Source organism: Aplysia californica, unplaced genomic scaffold (assembly GCF_000002075.1).
Source record: "Aplysia californica isolate F4 #8 unplaced genomic scaffold, AplCal3.0 scaffold00295, whole genome shotgun sequence".
Taxonomy (NCBI): Eukaryota; Metazoa; Mollusca; class Gastropoda; order Aplysiida; family Aplysiidae; genus Aplysia; species Aplysia californica.
The window spans coordinates 283,346-289,964 of NW_004797565.1; the positions used below are offsets into that span (position 1 = coordinate 283,346).

Consider the following 6,619-nt stretch of genomic DNA (forward strand, 5'->3'; position numbering starts at 1 on the left):
TACACACACACACACACACACACACACACACACACACACACACACACACACACACACACACACAGGCACATGGAGTAACACGAGGAGATAGAGAAAAAGAAAACAGCAAGAGTTGGAAAGAATGGAAATGGACTGAGAGAGGATGCTGAAGATGCATTGATTTCTCTGATTCGAATTGAATTAAAAACTTCGGAAGAACAGGACAGTCTTCTCATTCCGATATCTATTGAATACTTATTATAAAGTAATCTACTTCTTATACTATTCTGATACAAAGGAAACGCTCATTGTTCTGACAATTGTTTATTTATCTTAAGGTACCACTTGTGTTAATGATCTCAGTTGTCTTGTTTTAGTTTTAAAAAGAACAGGTTTACTTTTCCAATGAAAATTTGTTTCAATCAACGCAACAGAAAAAGTGCGAAACGAGAAAACCAGTAGCTCTACGTACTATTTGTTTTCCCGGAAATAGTCACCCAAGATGGCTGCACTCTTGTAAGAAACCGGCAACTTGCACAGTATTGTACAAGACACGATCAAATTACAGGACTCCTAGAGAATAGATCTTTGAATGAGTTCCGTATAACGCAGTAAGTGTTATAAAGAGAGCTTCCAAAGAGATCAGAGCACCAGATAAGCCTTAGTGTCGTTAGAGTAACAACCTGCACATCTGTCAGTGCCAACCAACATTGAGTAACAACAGTGTCAACAACAGGTTGCTTTTACCGTCTCTGGCCTGCTCAGTAGCCTCTACTCAGTTCAGTTAGTTCTCTAGTCTCTAAGTATCTGCCTCTGTCTAGTGCCTGTTAAATTAGTTAGTGTTTTCAGTAGCTACCTTATGACTTCTGAATACTCCCTATTTGTAGACACATGGCAGTCACAATGGCTTCTGAACTTTCTTTCCCTGTGTGGGCGGGCGGGTGGAGTCTGGGTTGGCCCTGTGAACTTTGTCTTCTAGGCCTCGAGGTTTACATCTAAAAATGAGACTTCTTATGATTTTTATTCTAGTTTTCTTATCTTAGTTCTGATTCTGATCTCTGAGGACAATGATAGAAAGGCCGCTCTTGGTTCTATAACTATAATGATTTTCATATAATATATAATAAGTGTGGTCCTCTATGATGTAAACTAGATCTAGATATATCTAGATCTATATCTAGATCTAGATCTAAATTAATCTAGAAATCTAGATCTAGACTATATATCTCTAGAATCTAGTCTTTTAATCTAGATATCTATGTTGTATTGTTGTAAACAGTTTTGCCTTTTTTATTTTGATTTTCCATTTATATCTTATTTTTGTTCTCATATGAATCAATGTCGGGCTTGCACAGCCATAGTTTCTGTGTCCTGTGGAGTGGCTTAAATTTCCTGCATCCTGTTTTTTTTGTTCTTCTGGAATAATCAAGGCGTGTTGTATTAGGAATTGAGTGGCTCTTCGGACTCGAGGACGATTAGACAAAAATTATATATATTCGGACTCACTCTGTCAAATTGAGTCCAGCATGACGTCCGTTCCGACCCTTGTTCTTATATATTTCCAGCATTTATGAATTTTTTTTTCGATTATAATGATAACAATCGAGACGTAAACTTTAATAGATTTATATCCAATTATTATGATCTATCTAAACTGGCCCTCCAGTTGAGTTGACCTTGCCGGTGGCAAAGTAAATTTTATGTCGACCAGTGAGATTGCTGCGCGTAGTGATTTTGCACTCTCTGCTTCCTGGGGGGGGAGTGGTGTTGGGAAGAGGCCATGGGTGTCAATTTTGTACGATGTGATAAAAAATAAAATTAATTACAGAAAAACTATAACGTACAACAAACTGAAATTAAACACGGGGAAAGACAAATTCTTGTTCTTGTGGAAGTAATGATGTGTAGGCTAGTCGTGGTGGAAAGACCCTGAGTTGTCGGTTACCTTGCACTTCGTCTTAGACACTGCCATTTTGCAATAAGAGTCAGTCTTTTGACTTTTGACACAATTACACAGTCTTAGTAGGTAATTCTAGTTCTAATTCTGATTTAACATAAAATTTCACAACAACAGTATATTAAATTAATAACGCCCTTACACTTTAGAACATTATAACTCACTTAGAAGAAGCCGAGTCCGAATAAATAAAACATTTTTTTCGGACACAAGCTCGAATAGATAAACCTATTTCGGACTCAAGTCCGAATATAGTATGAAAAATATAATTTTTTATATTATATATAGCTCAATAGAGCTGGCCATTAGGAATTTAGGCCTAGATATTCTTTTGTGACGGTACAAATGGTCGTTGAACTTTTCAATTTCGTCGCACGTTCTTCTCTTCTCACCCCAATTCTATGTAACTTGAAGATTTCGCTTATCTCCCCAAAATTGTTATGCCAGTAGCGTACAGTTTTGGAGGATCAGCGCCAGCAGTCTTTATATTCTAATTCACCTACCAATGCAAGCATGTAATCGTTGGGCCGTGCCCTCTTGTTTTTTTCATTAAGTAAGTTAAGCCTATAATTCCCTGTCTCGCCCCCCCACCCTCCCACCACCACCACCACCCCTTTCTCCAATAAAAACAACCTGACAGCTGATCAGGCAGGCAAGACGATTCCCCCCCCTCCACCCCCCATCCGCTTGAATCAAAGTGAGTATTTGGACTCGAGTCCTATTAGACAAAAATTATTTTCGGACTCTGGATTGAGTCCAGCATGACGTCCGTTCCGACTTCCGACAATTGTTCCTAAATATTTCCAGATTTATGAAATTTTTTTCCGATTCTAATGATAACAATCGAGACGTGAGCTTTGATTTCCAGTTATATTAGAAATCTATCTAAACTGGGCCTTCCTGCATCTTTAGCCTAGTATGAAACAGAACAACCGAGTTGAGTTGACCTTGCTGGAGGAAGAGGCCATGGCTGTTGATTTTGTGCTCTATGTGATTTAAAAAAAAATTTAATTACAGAAAAACTGAAATTAAACGTGAAAAGACAAATGGTGGTGGAAGTCATGATGCTCTAGGCTAGTGGTGGTGGAAAGACCGTGTCAGTTACCGTGTACCTAGACACTGCCTTTGGGCAATGAGGAGAGTGCAGTCTTTTGACTTTTGACACAATTACACAGTCCTAGTAGGTAATTCTAGTTCTAATTCTGGTTTTACGTAAAATCCCGCCGACGACAGTTATATTATGTAACCTCCTTACACTCACTTAACTCACATAGAAGTCGAGTCCTGTTAAATATTAATAAAACTTTTTTTTTGGACATGAGTCCGAATAGATGAAACCCATATTCGGGCTTGTGTCCGAAAAGATAAAAAATCCAGTCGGACCTGAGTCCGAATAGAGCTGGCCTGTATTCGGGATATATATATCCTGATTTATTTCCTGTAGTCTCGAGCATCCCGATTTTCCTGATTTTTGTCTCGTGTATCCCGTTTTTTTTTGGTTCCAGTCTTTTGAGCTGGATTTTTCCCAAGGCCTACTCTGCCTTTTTCTCTGTCGCAGGAAGCACCCTTGAACTTTTTGTCAGTAGGAATTCGGATCTTTGTTTTCCGAAATATATCGATTGCCGGATTTAGTAGTTGACTTGCTCCAAGTTGTGTTTTTACCCACTCTAAGAACTCTCTGATGATAGCCTAATAACTGCGACATACAAATAATTGATTTATAACATTTAAAATTCTGCTGTTACTTTCAAAACAAACCTCGTCCGAGGTCTAGTAATAGTAATCGTGCGCTCACACCAAACACTCAGTGGTTAACCCGTACACAACTAAGTGCACTGAGTAGACTAACACTCGGCCATTGTTGTTGCTTTAGTCTGAATGCAAATGAGGGATGATTAAGAGACAATTTGTTGGTACATTTGGTCGGTCGGCTGTTTTGGTTAGCCCAGAACAACTGTCGCTCATCTGAGTGTTTGGTGTGAGCGCTCAGTTTGTCAGGCCCATCAGTAAAACTGTTTCAATCTTTGATGTGTGAGTTCTTCGTGTGTCGGCGACCATCCGTTGACGGGGTCATCCGTTGACGGGGTCATCCGTTGACGGGGTCAACTTAAGTTCATGCGCACTGGTTAAAGTATGTTTCGGGATTTATTGGTGATTTGAGGGAGAGCGAATGGTTAGACACTTGAGCTCTTTACGGGATGCTTTAAGATTTAAAAAAAAAAAAAAAAAAAAATTAAAACACACAATATATATGTGAGGCTGCGTGATCAAGTTAGGCGCTCGTCAAAATGATGAAACTGAAGAAACTCTTGTGGCCAAAGGTGGACCTCCAAGGGATCTTTAACGTGTGCAACTTTCACACGGGATCTGAGATTTTTCCACCCTTATCTGAGAGGGCTAGGAGATAAATCTTACCTACAATAAGATCAGGGGTGTGGCTGAATGACTACAGAAAGAAGGAGCCGAAGAGTAGCAGTAGAAAGGCTGCAGAAAGAGCCAGGATCCCAGAGGAGGGATGCAAAGGGGGTGAGGGCAGAAAGTAAAGACAAAAGCAGACGACCAAACATTGCTAGAGAGCTGGAAAGGATGTGAAAGGAGACAATTTTAGAGAAGAAAATTTTTCAGTCGCTGTCCGGATTCCGACCCGAGTCCTTTGAATGAGAGGCGAACACTTAATCTCTATACCACGAGAGCCCCCCATTGATTTCTACATATTAGAGTCAATCTTTATGGCATATTAGCAGGGACAGAGGACTGATTTCTTATAACAGTTTTATTTATCGTTTTTCACTATTTTGGCATTGGCTTCAAGGAAACTCAGCTTTTCATTGAGGAAATGCTGCCAGATGAAAGAGCAGCCTTTGTTCCATGGTTTGATCCATATTTATTTACGTTCCTTGCTGACTTTAAAGGCTTCACAGAGATTGCTTGGAAATTTCTTTTTTTTCTCTTGAATCACTCACAGGATAGCAGTTTAGGTCATAAGTGTATTTCTATTTGAAAAAGCCTGTTTTATGATTCATTACCTTGAAACAGTCACATGATTTATTTTCAGCTTTTTGCTCTGGTCCAATCTGGCTACATTTTATGCCGTGATACAACATATAAACTGTTACCTGTACACTTCATCTTTTGTAGGAAATAAACTCTTTTATGAAAGACAGAGTTCATGCAACCTGCTTCGCTAGCTTTCTGTAAAGAATATGTGTCTGGCCAAGTTGTTGCTTTGATGTTATGATTTGGGAGCGCTTTCATTCACATATTAACCTAACAACTGCTTGTTTTTGTCTGTTTCATCTGATTATATAAGTCACATGTTTCTTTCAGACAAAATTATTGTTCAGCTGTCCACATTTGGCTTTTAGGAATTAGTTTAGGTTGCAGGCAATCCTGGTTGAACCTTAACTCATTGTGGACGCACTTTCTGGTTGTTTGACAATGCTTGAAGATGCTCTGTTTTGGGGCATAACTTCATAATTTAAAAACATTTTTCGATTTTGTCTTCTTTATAAATCTGAGACTTTAAAAGGCATGCAAGAACATGTCTAGATTCTAGTATGAAATATACAAACTCGTGATTATGATTCGTGTATGGTGGTTCGAAATATTGTCTTTGTTCTGCTGCTGGTTGGACGGGTATTACAAATGTATAGGAGAGATATATGCCTATCCGTTACATCTTTAAAAAGTTTTTAAAAAGGGGGTGGAGGTTCGGGTAGGTCCTTAAACTTAGCGTAGCATGGAGTTTTAATGTTTCGTCGCTCGTTTTCCTCATTTGTATCAAAGACGGAAGTTATAATTCGAGTGTTGAGCTTTTCGGAGCGTTGTTGCTACATTCCTTTTTATTACACTTGACTATCTTCAGAACGCTTCCTTGTTGTCTGAACATGAACCTTTGGAATTTGAAGGCAAGTAGACTGGGTTCTTTGAAAGGAATAATAGTGCAGTGGGGGGACAGGGGAACAAGGGGTATGTCAGGAGGAAAGGGTTTGAGTTGACAAACTTTGCTGAGTTTGGTTTTTGAAAATGGGTGTCTGATAATATGTAATGCTTTGCAATGTTATATATATTCGCGAATGGTTGGAGGAGGGCGCCACTGGTAGGCAGACCTTTTCCCCCTCTGTTGTTTCTGTCTATTTGTCTTACTTCTTGCTTTCACCAAATAACCATCTTTGTGTCAAACTTAAACTCAAAAATTCAGAAGGGTATTTATTCGTTTCCAGCCTTGGGAAGCTGTTGTTATTTTATCGAGTATCTCTATCTCTGTTTGCCGGAGTGCTGTGCCCCACTCAGTGCGGGTTAGCCGTGGCAGGCAGTATGAAATCACCCTGCCTCCTGAACTTGTGTCGGTGGGGGTGTTAAAGTTAAAACATTGAAACCATCTTAGTTTCTGAACCCCCCCCCCCCCCCCCCCCCCCCACAAAAAACATTTGTTGAAAAGCGAACTGAACACAGGTTTTCTTTTGTGCATTAAGACATCTTTCACTTCTTGATTGTTTCATTACAGCGTACCTACTTGCTGACAGCTATAAAAGCTATACTGACGTCAGTTACTGACTTGGTTGAATGGTCAAATTTCAGTGTTACAATGTCGAAAGATCTTGTCAGTTTGATAGTGTTTGAGCGCGTGAAATCCGCAGCTTGCACTGTATGCTTCCGCGGAAGCTGAGAATGTTTCTGAGT

General features: G+C 39.5%; 1 protein-coding gene across 1 annotated transcript in view; it reads left to right on the forward strand.

Annotated features, from left to right (window-relative positions):
- Nucleotides 1-324: 324 nt before the first annotated feature.
- The window catches only part of LOC101852103 (serine-rich adhesin for platelets), a gene marked incomplete in the record, with an annotated part of 129,756 nt that continues 123,461 nt past the window's right edge, over nt 325-6,619 (forward strand). The window contains 1 exon segment of the mRNA XM_035970621.1: nt 325-590.